This window comes from Ursus americanus, chromosome 5 (assembly GCF_024610735.1).
Source record: "Ursus americanus isolate L20-20 chromosome 5, mUrsAme1.1.p, whole genome shotgun sequence".
NCBI lineage: Eukaryota > Metazoa > Chordata > Mammalia > Carnivora > Ursidae > Ursus > Ursus americanus.
Genome location: NC_142131.1, coordinates 72,829,285 through 72,845,301, shown reverse-complemented (window position 1 = coordinate 72,845,301; position 16,017 = coordinate 72,829,285). Strand labels below are relative to the sequence as shown.

General features: G+C 43.8%; 1 long non-coding RNA gene across 2 annotated transcripts in view; it reads left to right on the top strand.

Annotated features, from left to right (window-relative positions):
• The window catches only part of LOC148110148 (uncharacterized), a 56,010-nt gene extending 40,212 nt beyond the window's left edge, over positions 1-15,798 (top strand). For both annotated transcript variants that reach the window (XR_015724335.1, XR_015724334.1), the window contains exon 3: positions 15,291-15,798. This is a non-coding gene — a long non-coding RNA (uncharacterized LOC148110148). The remainder of the gene's footprint in view (positions 1-15,290) is intronic.
• The last annotated feature ends 219 nt before the right edge of the window (positions 15,799-16,017 follow it).

Here is a 16,017-nt window from a genome sequence, read left to right as displayed (position 1 = left end):
GGGGGGGGATTTGTGGCTTGGGAATCCATTTTCTTGGAGAATAGTTGGTAGAGCCAAGGGAAATAATGTAGAGCTGGAAATCTCAGTAATCAGTTCATAATTATGAACCATATTTGGGGTTGAAAAACTGAAGAAGAGAGTAGATTGAATCACTCAACAACCGTTCATTTTCCTTTTTAATGATCAAATGTGTAAGAACCCTAATCCACTCAGGGCTGCCTGGCCGGGCCAGTCAGTAGAGCATGCAGCTCTCGATCTTGAGATTGTGACTTCGAGCCCCATGTTGGGCGTAGAGATTGCTTAAATAAATAAACTTAAATAAATAAATAAATAAATAAATAAACTTAAAAAAAAAAAAGAAAGATTCTTCATCCAAAGAATTACATAATATACTTAAAGGGGGCTTTGGCAAAATAGACTGAGCTGATAGTATTTGAAAGGTACACGCTTCCAGCCCGTAAGTTGGCCTGTCTTACAACAAACAGCTCTTAGGTACAGATCTGAGTGTGGAGAAGAGGATAGAGAACTGGCTTGTGCCATCTAAGTGGCGGAGCCTGGGTCCCACCAGGGAAAGACCTGTTTTAGTCCAGACCCTGTTTACGATACAGTGGAAATGATGTCTGGATGACAGTGGTGGACCTGATACCCAATACCCAGTGGGATACCAGTTCTCCTGAATCAGATCTGCTTGAATAGGAGGTAAGACTTTATTCTTGCTATTTTCTTAGGCTTCCCAGAAACAGTGACATTTTCTGAGAAGCTTAGTAACACTTGCAAAAGTTCCCGTAATTATTTCAGACTCTGTAGACTCTGCTAACAATAACAGAGCTTTTGGAAACATCCCAGGAGCTGTTTGCCAGAAAGAACACCCTCCATGCACCTTATGATTCACATCTGACCATTCACCTTCCCAAATTCTGCAGCCACTTCCCTTTCTACCCCTGCTTTTTTGCCTGTCCTCCTCCGACAGCTTGGGTGGCCCTTATTTCCTTTTCTACTTCATCCTTCGAGGTCAAGTTTAAATGCGCCTACTTTTATGATAAGTCCTGCTAAAAATGTTAAAACCCACATTGACCCCACAGTTCACTCCTACTTATTTATCCAGTAGAAATTAACACTTATATCTATAAAAAGACTTGTACAAGAATGTTCAAAGGAGCTTGCAAACAACGCAGATGTCTGTCAACAGACATGGACAGACAGATTGTGGTCTATTCCTCCAACAGACTACTGCTCAGTCAGACAAAGGAAGCAGCCACTGTTCTTCATAACGAGTGGATACGTTATACCGTATGAAAGATGTCAGAAACAGGGATGCATATGGAAGTTTTCCATTTATGTAAAATTTAAGAACACAGGCAACATACTAATCTATGGTGAAATAGATTGGAACACTGATTGCCTTTGGCCAGGCGGCCAGCGCAGATTGCTTGGAAAGGGCAGAGGGGAACTCAGTGGGATGATGAAAACGTTTCGGGTCTTGACGGGGGCGCGGGCTATACGAGCAATTGCATTTGTGAAACATCAAACTCTTAACACCTCAGATCTGTGCCTTTTACTGCATATAAATTAAAATAAGGTAAAATAAAAACATGAAAGGCAACACACCACTTTTTCTAGCCCTTAATTTTGCTCTTTTCCTAGGACTTTAGGCGTGATGCTCTCCCAGACACCTCTCTGCCAACTTACTTCAGGAAGACAGTGCAGTATCCGTCAGTTACACTCATGTTCATGGACGTCATTGGTTTATACGTTGTCAAGTCTAACAGTGGGTTTAAAGTATTAGTTTCCAGGGGCACCTGAGTGGCGCAGTCGTTAAGCGTCTGCCTTCGGCTTAGGGCGTGATCCCGGCGTTATGGGATCGAGCCCCACATCAGGCTCCTCCGCTGGGAGCCTGCTTCTTCCTCTCCCACTCCCCCTGCTTGCGTTCCCTCTCTTCCTGGCTGTCTCTATCTCTGTCAAATAAATAAAATCTTAAAAAAAAAAAAAAGTATTAATTTGCAGCTCAAAGTGTTTTCTGCATTAGAAAACAAGGAAGATATTTTGGGGGTACTTTGCGGCCCTTTTTGGTGCTTTGGACCCCACGGGCAGGTGTTTCATTCACTTATGAAGGTTATACCTGATTCCTACGTAGTTATTTATTAAAGATGGTTTTCCGTTTGTCTTTCTTCCCCCATTTTCTCTCACTCGCCCCTACATAAGGGACGTACAGGTGTGTCTGTAAACACACATAATCTTCCTGTAAAACGCACTCTCAGAAAACTCCGTTGAATCCCCTTCTCCTCTAGAATTTCCAGGCTGTTCTCTTATTTCCCCTCCCATGTCTCCCTCCCCCGCCGGACTCGGTGGGAAGTGTCTTTCATTCATTTCCCAGTGTCCAGCCCAGGAGCAGAACAAAATATCGGCACTCAGTAATGTTTATTGAAAAAAATGAATAAATGGCACCATGTATTTTTTTTTTTCTCCTGTGGCTGGTGAAATGAACAAGAGCTACAATGAGAGGCCAGAACTTTGGGATCGGTTGTGTTGTGCAGAGAGGCTTATCTCTGCTCTGAAATCTGTCTCCTTTCTCACTCCTTCCAACCCTTCTGCCCTTGACTCCCTGTGTGACTGTTTCATGATGGCATCCTTGTAGTGTAACCATTCCTATTAACTTCATACTAGAGGAGTTGTTGAAAAAAACATTATAAACTGGAAGCAATTTGAACCAAAAAAGTGAGGACTTTTCCAATGAGATTACCGAGTGTTGCACTTTGGCCTTTTACTCTATTGAATGCAGCGTTTTCCTACTGGGCTTCTCCAAACACAATATGTTCAGGTTGGCTTGGGCTTAAAATGTAATATTTAAAACAGCAACATGTCTGACAGATCCCAGAAGTGAAATCTGTCCGTTTCTTGCAGCAAGGAGCAGAAGGCAACATGAGGCAGCTGCGAGAATTAATTCACCGCGAGAGTTGACATTTTCGAGCTGACTGCCTCTTAGAGAAAATGATGTCACCCTCTAGCAGCCTAATGACAGTCATCAGCCCAAGAGGACACATGCTAATAAAGTTCATTGCTCACCTGCTTTTCTTTTTGGTTTAGCCAGGGTGTCCTTGGATGCCCACGATTTGGCATTATGTTCCTAGAATAATTTCTAAGCAGGACTGGAGTGTGAAACTCAGAGAATGATGGTTTCGGGTTGTTTATTTGTTTTTTTCCCTTGTCAGAAAATTGAATGAATAGGCCTCTACCTTCTTCCAGTGACTCCCAAGTCCTACTTCTAGTGTGCTCATAAATAACCAGATTCTGGTTGACTTTTCTTTTGTAGGTGTTGGAACCCGTGTTTACATTGGGAAAGGCCATTGCTTCAAGAGGCTGGGTTGCCCTGCCTCTTGAAGGAGAGATGAGATTTAAAAATTTCAGGGCGCCTGGGTGGTACAGTCGGCTAAGCGTCTGACACTTGGTTTTGGCTCAGTTTGTGATCTGAGTCATGAGATCGAGGCTCGCGTCAGGCTCTGCCCTTAGTGCAGAGCCTGTTTGGGTTTCTCTCTCTTCCTCTGTCTAAAATAAATACACAGGGCGCCTGGGTGGTTCAGTCGGTTAAGGTCTGCCTTCAGCTCAGGTCATGATCCCAGGGTCCTGGGATGGAGCCCCACGTCCTTGTCCTTGTCCTTGTCTCGTCCTCTCAGCGGGAGTCTACTCCTCCCTCTGCCTCTGCCCCTCCCCCAGCATGTGCTTCTCTCTCACTCACTCTCTCAAATAAAGTCTTAAAAAAAAATTAAATACATAAATCTTTTTTTAAAAATCTAAAATTTCATTCTAAAGAACCTTGATTCTGAAACTTTTAGAATACCTGGTGCCAGTGTCCTGGATCTGGCTTCACTCCCAGATAAAATTAAGAGTTTCTAAAGGAGTTTCAAGGTAAATTTCTATGGACCAGATATGAAGAGGGGAGCAAGCAATGCCAGCAGCTCATCCGCACCTCTCTGCTGAGGGCTTTCGACGCTGGCGTCAGGACCCACCTAGAACACAAAACCTGCTAGATTCCTGAGCCCTCCTGTCTTCGTCTTTTTCCTGATACAGTGCCGGCCTAGGCTCTTCTGAGCAATTATGTGGGGGAACATCCTGATGTATACTCCCTTTCCAGCAAGGCCCACCAGACGTCTTTCAATCGAAAACAGTCCCGAGCAGATGCTGTGTGTTGGCCAGGGGCCAGATAAAAGAAGGGAGCCATGGATTTCAGAGGAAGTCAGTGAGTTGCAGGTACAGAAGGACTGTGGCTCACAGTGGTACTTACTGCTGAGATATCCTTTTGCCTTACCTTTGGCCTCCTCGTCTTGCCGGAAATTAACTTCTGGAAACGGAAGCTCCTACCACACCTAGATGAACGCTTGAGAATTAGACATTTAGACCCACTGGATGGGAGAAAAACTATGTCCTTAGCAATGGAAGTGCTCCAGACCATTCCAAGGGCTGTCTACACTGGCGGGCAGGCTGGTCACTTACCAAATCAATAATCAGAGGTGTTTCGTTGATAATGTGATAAAAAAAGGTAGGTCTTGGTTGAATCCAGAGGTAGAGATTCAATAAATTTAATAAATTCGATAGCTTCTCACCTCTGGATCCAGCGTTTGACATCCTTGGAAGTGGCTGTGTGTGGAATCCATTTGGTGAACACTCGGTTAGCATTGACTCTGTGGAAAGCCTCTTCCAGGCTCTGGGGGTGGGAGAAAAGGAAGGACAGACTGCCCTGGGTGTATAAGCCTATGTACAAAAATAACTTCGATTTCAGAAGGCGCATGTCCCATGTACTTAATCCTCACAGCGAACTCGTGAGTCGGGCATTAGTCGTAGTAGTAGTTAACACATCTTTGCCTCAGTGTAACCTTTGTCGTTTGCTTATGCCTCGGTTTCTTTTCTGTAAAATGGGTCTGTTAGACGAATAACGATAATCTCAGTAGTTAACATTTACGGAGGTTATAGTTTTCGCCACATATTCCGGAAATATTAGCTAACTTGATCCTCACAGCCGTGCTCTGAATTCTGGCCCATTTTACAGAAATGCAGCAAGGTCAAGTCACAGGCCCAAGGTCAGCGCTGGAACTCAGAGTCTCTGGCTCTACATCCAGTGCTTGTTCCTTTTCCTTCTCCTTTTCCCTTTCCCTTTTCCTCTCCCTCCAGGTTTTTATTTGCATCCTAGCTCGTTAACACACAGTGTACCATTTTCAGGTGTTCAGCCGAAGGATTCCACACTTCTGTAAAGCGCCCAGCGCTCCTCACGACAAGCCCCTTAATCCCCAGCACCTGTTTCCCCCAACCCCCCCCCACCCCCCGTAACCATCAGTTTGTTCTCTAGAGTGCTCTTTCTCAGATACCATGCAGCTTTGCTTCTGAATGTTGACGCCATTCCAAATAGAAACAGGAGACGATCCATGGAGGGGGCATTATGTCTGCGGTGGAATTCCTGAGACGGCGTGGCAGCCTTGGGCATTGTAGCTGTACCCTGGGAGGCTCACATGTGACTCTGGGTAGAGGGGCTGGCACAGTGAGCCCCCTTTACACGTCCCCCTCTGGCCCCTCGTGGATGTTACCTTCTTATTCCTTTTTAATTCCAACATGTGTTCTTGACAACTCTGCAAGTAGGAAATCCTATTTCCTGCAGACTATATTGTTGAGGTAGTTTCTGGCCAGGGCAAGGCTATCTCACCAGGAGAAGGGGAGTCAAGCCTCCATTCGGGGGCAGGATCAGGTGTGATGCATACTCCCTGAAAAGAGGCAGATTGGTTTTGAATGAGGGGTCAGGGGCATGGGTTATGGTCTTGGCTTTTCTTGTTACTGCTTGTATGTCTTTGATGAGCATTCTGCTTTCTCTGGGCTGATTTCCTTGTCTGTAAGACAACTCGGTCTTCTGGACTTCCCATGGCCTTTGGCATTCTCCAATAAGACAAGGGAGGTGGGAGTGCTTTGTGGGTATCTGTACCATTGGAAGGCATTGTGCCTATCGTTCATGATTTTCTCTTAGGAATTTTTTTTTTAAAGATTTTATTTATTTATTTGAGAGAGAGAAAGATAGTGAGAGAGAGCACAAGCAGGGAGGAGAGGGAAAAGCAGGCTCCTGGCTGAGCAGGAAGCCTGATGTGGGGCTTAATCCCAGGACCCTGAGATCATGACCCAAGCTAAAGGCAGATGCTTAACTGACTGAGCCACCCAGGCGCCCCTCTCTTAGGAAATACTGATAACAAATACTCTCTGCACCTTTCAGACATCACAGAAAGTTCTTTTTCTCCAGAGAGCCCTGAAATACCAGTTATAATTGGGCTTTCCACAGCAGTAAAGATATCTGTGTGTTATCTAAATAGTAAACCCTAATTTTTTGTAATTTGCTGAAAGAACTTTGAAGAGCCAGGTGTATTTGATATCTGACCTTCACTTTTTCAATGGTGCGTCAGAATATTCAGGAGGCTGTAGGTAAGGTGAATAGGAAGGGGGGTGGTGGCATTCCTTTCTCTGTAGGTCATGGCATGAATGTTGGAGGGAGAGGTTCAAGGTCTAAATGAATCTGAGGCCAAAAAAAGAGGGTTGAGGTGGACTTGAATTGAATCTCCGCCTTGACAGGTAAGAACAGACAACTGATGGCCCAAACGCTAAAGCAGAGAGTGCTCAAAGTCCTTTTGTCAAGTGGCTCAGAGTGTAGCCCCAAAGAAGTTCCCTCCTGAAGGCTCCCGGTAAGTGATATTCCTGGTCATTGTCAACGCGGAAGTCCCACCACGGGGCAGAAGCATTCACGGTCTCCAGTGACATTCCCCACTCTGGTCTCAGTTTGCATCTCTATCATTTTCCAGCTCTCAGTGGAAGTCTCCTGGGGAACCTCCTCTACGAATGGAACACATGAGGTTTGCCCCCTGGGAGAAAGATAAAAAACACAACAAGAACCGAAAACCAAAAACCTCTTCCCCCGAAATGTTGCAGGAGCAGACAGTACCTATCCTTTTACAAGGACAGGTGGAGATGGCAGTCCTCCCGTATTCAGTCATACGAAGCATGTCACTCCCTCCGTTTACCAGCAAAGCCTCCTGGCTCACTGATTAAAAACATGAAAAGGGGTTTAAAATTACTTCAGTAAAAAGGCAGGGTGGTGAGTCTTCTCAGTCGCAGATAAGCATCCGTTCGTTCTGATCTGCTCTATTGTCAGCCAAGTAATGGCTCCGTGTCTGCATTGTTCTGCTTGAGCCAAAGAGCAGGGAGAATAAACTTTATCCACGGGCTCCGGTTACCCGAGGACACCCCTTTCCAGCAGAGGCGGGCTCTGGGGGCTGCAGGGCAGTCACCCATTCAAAGAAGGGGAAGAACCACCATTCACATGAGTTATTGGTATATCTGATCCTAGTAAACCTTGAGTTTTTGTCTGTGCATTGTTGTCTAAAAAAACCCAAACCCAAACTGATGAGCAAGAGAGAGATTATATAGACTACCGAGCTGCAGTGCCAACAGAAGAAACACTTGGGTGGGGTGGGGGTGGGGGGGTGGCGGGGAAGAGGGACAGGCAACCAGCCATTAAATTCAGGCTTTTATTTGAAACCTCTTACTATCCTGTAGCAGCTTTCTTGTCAGCTTAAGTATTCTCTTCCTGAGCTGGGGGAAGCAGGTCTTTTTAAAAATTTTTATTTTATTTATTTGTTTTTCAAAAGATTTAGTTATTTATTAGAGAGAGAGTACGAGTAGGGGTTGGGGTAGAGGGAGAAGATCTCAAGTGGACTCCCTGCTGAGCCCAGAGCCCAACGCAGGGCGATCCTGGGACCCTGAGATCACGACCTGAGTGGAAACCAAGAGTCAGAAGCCCAACAGACTGCACCCCCAGGCTCCTTGCCCCACTCCCCCCAGAAGCATGTGTTTTCAAAGATGAAAACAAAAAACCGACTCTCTTGAGGTGTCATTTACCTCCCATAAAAGGTCCCCGTTTCAGGTGTATAGTTCCGTGGTTTTTAGTTTATTGATGAATTGGTGCGGCCATCACCATGATCTCATTTTAGAATGTTCTTGTAACTCCAGAAGGCATCCCAGTACCCATTTGCTCTTACTTCTCGATACCCCCTCTCTCCCCAGAAGCCCTAAGCAACAACTCATCCCCTTTCTGTTTCTGTAGATTTTTCTATTGAGTCTTTCATTAAGAAATGTGCAAGACATGGTCTTTTATGGCTGGTTTCTTTTCACTTATCATGCTGTTTTCAGGCTTCTTCCCTGTCGTAGTAGTACTTCCCATCTTTGGGTTGTCAGGTACTCTTCTGTGGTGTGGCTTTCACGCGTTTCCTTTATCCCTTCCTCTGTGGATCAGCAGTGGCGTCACTCCCACTTTGGCGCTATTATGGATAGATAATACCTCTAGGAATGCATGGGTACAAGTGTTTGTTTTGATAGACATTTTCATTTCTGTTTGGTGTTTACCCAAGACTGGAATTGCTGGGTCCCATGGTAACTTTATGTTGAACCTTTAGAGAAACTCCCAAACTGTTTTCCAAGATGGCGGATCCATTTTCCATTCCCATTAGCAGAGCATGCGGGTGAGAGCTGTCTTCTTGCAATCTTTTCCCGTTTATAGGATTCTGAACTCCATGAAAGATGAGAAATGTAGCAGGCAGTTCATTTCGATACTTACTTAGGAAGTCTCTTTTCCCTTCCCAAATGGCAAACATTTCTGTTGTCTAATGAACAGGTGCTACCAGCTAATGAACCTGGAATACTAATTTCTTATTTGATTTATAATAATCGTCAGTAATTACAGAAGGATCTTTATGCATTTAGCTCTCTGTGTGTATATGTTCCAGAGCACTAACATTTCTTTCTTTTTAAAATTCACATTCTTCACTGTTTTGCTATTTAATGATTAGTACCTTGATTACAGGTCATTAATGCCTGTTTAAAAAACAGGTCCATGTTTGCATTTCAAGACATATCTTTTCTTTCATGCTGATCCAAAGCAGTTTGTTTCGTCATCCATAGAAGTATCAAGCCAAGATATAAAACAGCTATTTTAAACAGACTAACATCTAGTCTTGGGAAGTGAAGTGTATGTATCCTTCACTTGCACCTGACCTGAAAATGTGAGGTACAAAACGAATTCTAGTGACTCAGATGAGTTATCTTATGAACATACTGTGTGTTTATGAGATAAACCTGTTTTCTTTTAAAAAAAACTATTTATTTATTTATTTATTTATTAGAGCGAGTGCATGCGCGCAGGTGGTGGGGGGCAGAGGGAGAGGGAGAAGCAGGCTCCCCGCTGAGCAGGGAGCCCGATGCGATGCAAGGCTCCATCCCAGGACCCCGAGATTATGACCAGAGCCAAAGGCAGACACTTAACTAGCTGAGCCACTCAGGCACCCCAAACCTGTTTTTAAGACAAATAAATTTGTCCATAAATCTAGATTTATTTCTTACCGTGCTTGCTTAATGTGAAGGCAATTTCATGAATTCATTTTTCCCTGTCGTGGACATTAGTTGGCACTTTGCCTTTAATTTCAACGGTAACAAACAAGTTATGGACCCAGCTGATCTGCACAGACCCATTTGGAGCAGCATCCTTGAAGATGAGCGTGCGTTCTCATTCTCTAGATACTATCACCTCCGCCACTTGAAACCACGGCTTCTGATGGCACGTGTTGAAGGACAAGGCTTGATTTCAAGTTTCCCTTTGGTCTGTTTCATCTCCATTTGCTGACCCTGGATTATGCAGATAATATACTGCTTTTAGTCATCTGGCCCCCTGTGCGAGACCTTGGCTGTCATACTACATTATAACCGATGGCTTGAGCACATCTTCTACATAAGGACTGTTTTCCTCCCAGAGATCCCTCTAAGATATTCAGGGCTAACTATAAAAATATTGCTGAATCCCGTTCTCAAGTCGAGTTTGAAGGTTAACATGGAAACTGTTATCACTTGCTTATGCTGCATAAAAATCCGTTTTATCTTTGTAACCATCCTTTTAAAAAAGCATTGCAATTCCTCTGTTACTCCAGTGTTTTCTCAGATACCAAGCAGAGCAAGACTGGCTGGCAAGAAAACAAGTTATGATTATTTATATGCCAGGATGCATTTGTTTCCATCTAGAGTTATAAACAATTAATCAATGATAATCAATCGTGACAGCAAAAAGAATTTCTGCCCCGCTACCCTATATTCCCAGCAACAGAGAAACACAAGTAATTTTGATAATGTCTTGTGTGTCCAGTGAAGTAATTCCTCTATTATTGGCTCTTAGCAAGAATTTATAATTAAATCAGAGAGGAAAAACACTGGCAGCCAACATTGTGTCACATTTATTTCAAGTGTAATGTCACAATTTCATGGATGGTCACTTAGGCATTGGAATAGTGCAAATATTATGGAGCAAAAATGAGGCCATGAAGGTTATGTTCATTTTCCTGCCTTACCAAAACAGGAAGGGTAAATATACTCATAAAACTGTTGGCCAATCCAGGCACTGGAGTTACTGTGTGAGCCAACAATGGATAAGATAGCAGTCTGTCCTCTAAGATTTCATATAAAGTAATTGTCTTACATCTGTGTTCTGAAAAGAGGTTGATACACCTCCACACACATAGGGACAGACATATAGAGAAATAGACAACATTGTATATGCAATTTCTTTTAAAAAAGATTCGAGAGAATTACTTTTTATGTGTGTGTGTTTAATCACTCATGAAGGATTTGAAAAATTATTTATCTAGCGTCGTCTTTTCCGTATCTATGTATACATTTCTAAAAAGTCTTCCAACAGAAAGGAAAAACATTAATAATGTAACGAGATTAAGGGGATGAAAAGGTACAAACTCTGGGTTATAAAATAAGTAAGACAGGGAGCTGCAATGTACAGCTCAGGGAATATAGTTCATAATATTCTAACAACTTTACGTGGTGACAGATGGGAGCTCGATTTATCATGGTGATCACTTCATAATGTATGTAGATACTGAGTCACCATGAGTACACCTGAAACTAATCTATATTGTATGTCAGCTATACCTCAATTAAGGAAAAAAAAAACCCGAACTATGTTTTATGGCAAACTGTTTAAAACATTAGGAGAGCGTCTTTAAAGGCTGCAAATGAGTGCCTGCTCTCCACTGAGGCCAGTGGTGACTGCACCATTGCCTAGAAATATGGAGTCACTGTGGAGCGTAGACTGGTGTGCACTCCTGTCCTCATTATAACGTGGCCTGGGGCTTGGAACCAAACATTATTCCAGAACATAATGAGCTGTGTACTGTAATGAAGGTGTTTGAAATTGATTTGACTGTTATTTAGTATAAAAGTCCCTGATCAAAGACTCTGGCAAGCACGCAGACACATAAGCGCTCCCAGACAAAGGACGCTGTATGATGGTCCAGAGGCAAGTGGAGAGGTGTGGTGCCTTCCGCTGAGTCAAGAAATCTGTCAAGCAGTTATCTGATCGTTTTTTTTTTTTTTTCAAGTCACCATACATCACTCACAAACTGCCACATGGTACTAGATGGTTTTGAGGATTATATCGAAGACGATTATAAAACCCGACTTCATTTCCCCCTCGTTTCCTCATAGTTTTGCATTGTTCCTTCATCACCATCATGGACACCCTCCCAAGCTAATTTGTAAAATGAATTTTACTGAATGCCATTTAATCTCATTGCCATAGTTACACACCCAGAAATCGAAGATTGTGAGGCTGTGCTGAAAATAGCTGACTTATGCAAGGAGGAGGACTAATTCTTATGCAAAGCTCTGTACTCACAGCCGATCTCTGATTCAAAGAACAATGGAAAGTTTGATCCTTGAAAACCCGACCTTCTGATGCCTTTTCCTTCTCCAGCCCAGAACATCGACAGGTTTGAATGAACTGTGGAACAGCTAACGATGAGGTCCACTTTGCAACCTGCTGTTTCAGCTTCTACGATACTGTGGTAGTGAGCTCCCGCCGTATTTGCCTGGATATTTGCACAGGAGAAACTGGGGATTTGAGAAGCGTTTGCGAATTACAAAACTAGGAACCCATGTCAGTTTTGAAATTTAAGGAAGTCTTAGATGATCTCTGAGCATTGCTGTTTTATAATTGACAAATCTAGCTCTGTCTCCCATCTGTCATTCTACTTATCACCTCTCATTCTCTCATCATGAAGCAAACCCATAATCTCAGTCAACACATGTACTCCATGGAAGAGGCTTAGGATAGGTTATGTGAAATGAAATTGTGGTGCTGAATACCAAAGGGCCCACCTTCGTAGCTGTATGTATACCAAGGTGATGGGTACGCTTTTACCTTATGGGATGTAAAGCAATAAAAAGGTTATCGGTGTAATTAAAATAAGTACATAAATAAATAAGAGATAGATTAATTGATTTTTTAAAAACATAAACTCTACCTCCAATGTGGGGCTTGAACTTACAACTCTGAGATCAAGGGCCTCGTGCTGTACTGACTGAGCCAGCTGGGCGCCCCAGAATAAGCATGCTTGAAGGAGAGTTGTTTGACTGTTTGATCATTTTTTAAGATTTTCCTCATCACCAAGGCTCCTTTAATCTAATAAGCAATGTCCTAAAAATCCATTCCATGTGCTAATGATCTGTCAACATGTAGTTTGCATTATTCTTGGTCCATAAAAACAATCAAATCAATTTCTTTTGACATTTATTTCGTTTCCTTGGGCTTCCATTCTCTCACCTATAAAACGAAGGGGTTAGACCTCTGAGATCTTTATCAAGCAGAAAATTCAGATTTAATTATTCTTTGATTTTCCCAAGTTCAACCTGCAGTTTGTCCAATTTAATTTAGGTTATTAAGGCATTGGTGTATTTGAATACAATTTTATGGTATTTGATCAACCATTCGAAAACACACATGGTCACTTACAGATTCTGAGTGAATCGGAGACACAGTCTGTATTTAGGGAGTGAGCACAAAGCGACCAGTGCCCCTGCCAGGGCAGGAAGCCAAGGGGCCAGGGGCTGTCTAGCTCTTGGTCTGTAGTGTTTGCGGGCTGCTGTGGGGTTTCTCTTCCCTCCCTTTTATATGCAAAGATCTCCAGAGGATTTGGGAGTCCTGGGGAACTGTTTGTTGAATGTGAGAGGGAGAGAGGATACCAGGGTATTCTCTTTCTAAAGCCACCCCCTGGGGGGCGGGGGGGGGGCTCTGTGGCCCACACGTGGAGGATGAGATTCTTAAGTGCGGGTTTTGCCTTGTACATTCTGAGGGACCTTCTGTTATTTTTGTGAGTGTGGGAAACACTGCGTTAATCAAAGAAACTAGGCTTCCTTCCTGCAGGACTTCTCTGGCCCTTTGAAATGCCAGGCCCCCAACACGTAAGTACCCCAAAAGCAAGATGGTAGATGTAACACTCTTGACTTGTCTTGATTATGAGACCTGTTCTCCTGTGGCTCCCCCAGTATTTTGTGGAATGATTGCGTCCTGAAAATGATTGCCAGTAATCTGGCAGAGTGGCAAGTAGGTTCCAGCCCCGCGTGCCACATTGGATCGTTGGTGGAAACCACTGGCAGTTACTTTAAGAAGGACGTTGAGTGCTGGTTCTGGCTAGAAGGAAAGAGAGAGGGAGAGTGGGGATTGCTTTAACAGGGTTTGCCGGGCGCCTGGGTGGCTCAGTTAAGCATCTACCTTCAGCTCAGGTCATGTTCTCAGGTCCTGAGATTGAGTCCTGCATCGGGCTCCCTGCTCAGTGGGGAGTCTGCTTCTCCCTCTGCCCCCCCCCCCCCCCGCTCATGCTCTCTCTCTCTCTTTCTTTCTGTCTCTCTGGCGCACACTCTCTATCAAATAAATAAATAAAAACCTTAGAGCAAAACAGGATTTGCCAGCACTGCCCTTGTTCTCCACTGTTTCTGAGTCTTTCTACCATCACTCATGCATGTACGTCCACATCCTACCCTGTTTGGAAATCCTGGCAATTCCAATAAAGTTACAGTTTGAGCTGAAGATACTCTGGGTTTCACACAAGCTAATGGTGCAGAAACCAACAAGAGGCTCTCTGGTTGGCTGCAGATACAGGACCTGGGACCGTGCTCAATGGAGGCGCTGCTTTAAGGTCAAGGACTGTTAGAAGCCAAAGTTGGAGAGCCCAGAATAAAGCACAACACACACTCTCCAGATCTAACGCTTCATTCACGCAGATACCATCCGTGAACGTCGACTACACTGTACACCTGTTTATCAGGAGAGAGGAATTAGGGTTGAGCTGTCTTTGTCTGAAAATCCTGTTGAATGAAACCTTACAAGCTATGTGCTTGCAGCAGAAAACGTTTTTAATGTCCTCTGTAAACTATCAAACATTTATAAACTTCATCGAAAGTACAGTTACCACTACCCGCATTCTTGGGAATAGGCATCGTCGCATTATATTCAGACCAACAAGGCCACAAGCAAATATAACCCAATGAAGTTCCGATGATGTTCTCGGCAGACATTGTGCGTCGTTATTTATGCCATCATCCGCAATGCAACATCAACAGTGTGGGAGACCAGGTTCGTTAACAATGTACACCAATGTTTAGTGCCAGTGACCTGTGGTTGATGATAACAAAATGGTAGGGTTACACGAATCCCTCAGATGTCTCTGAGAAGATGTGATCAGAGCAGACAGTTTAAGCCGGACGAAAAGACAAGAGCCAGTGCTGGTGGAAGACAGACTTGAGTGGGACCCCAGGGCTCGCAGGCTGCAGAGCATGCCCTGTTGTTCAGCTCCTGGGAGGGAAGGTAGCTGCTCTAGGATGCTTAATGCAGCTCCAGATATTAAAAAAAAGAGAGATACTCGCTCCTATCTGTGAGTTTTGTTTGCCCAGAACTGTTTCCAGGGTTTATGGAAGTCATTATCAGAATATCCTTCAATTTCAAGTAGTTGGATCACCCTACCCCCGTGGGAAAAGTTAAGGTAATGTGGAAGCCCTACTCATTCTGGAAGAGTGGTTAGGAACTAGCGGTGTTTAGATTATTTATACTTGGGATACACCTGTTGTTCAACTTCGTGCATTAGGTAAGTGCTGCTGCTGCTCCTTTTTTTTTAAAGACTTTATTTATTTGAGAGAGAGAGAGAGAGCACAGGCACAGGGAAGAAGGAGAAGCAGGCTTCCCCATGAGCCGGGAGCCAGATGTGGAGCTCAATCCCAGGACCCCCCAATCATGACCTGAGCCAAAGGCAGGCACTTAACTTACTGAGCCACCGAGGTGCCCCTCGGTTGGTGCTTCTTATAAACGCAACGAATCGTGTCTCTCTCTCTTTATTTCTAATCATCTATATATCTTTCTATCATTTATCAACTTTGTTTTCCAGGGTAGTAGAGCTGATCTGCTTCCTCTGGGATTGTTCGGAGATAAAAGAAATTACACCCTCTTACGCTGTTGGGAGGAATGCAAGCTGGTGCAGCCACTCTGGAAAACAGTATGGAGGTTCCCCCCAAAAATAGAGCTACCCTATGACCCAACAATTGCACTACTGGATATTTACCCCAAAGATACAAATGTAGTGATCCGAAGGAGCACCTGCACCCCAGTGTTTGTGACAGCAATGTCCACAATAGCCAAACTGTGGAAAGAGCCCAGATGTCCATCGACAGATGAATAGATACAGAAGAGGTGGTATATGTACACAATGGAATACTACTCAGCCATCAAAAATTGAAGTCTTGCCATTTGCAGCAACGTGGATGGAACTAGAGGGCTTCTGCTAAGCGAAGTAAGTCAATCAGAGAAAGACAATTATCATATGATCTCACTGATATGTGGAATTTAAGAAACAAGGCAGAGAATCATAGGGGAAGAGAGGAAAAAATGAAACAAGATGAAACGAGAGAGGGAGACAAACCCTCTTAATGTTAGGAAACAAACTGAGGGTTGCTGGAGGGGAGAGGGGTGGAGGGATGGGGTAACTGAGTGATGGAAATTGGGGAGGGTATGTGTTGTAATGACCCCTGGGTGTTATATAAAACTTGATGAATCACAGACCTGTACCCCTGAAACAAATAATACATTATATGTTAATTGAATTTAAATTTTAAAAA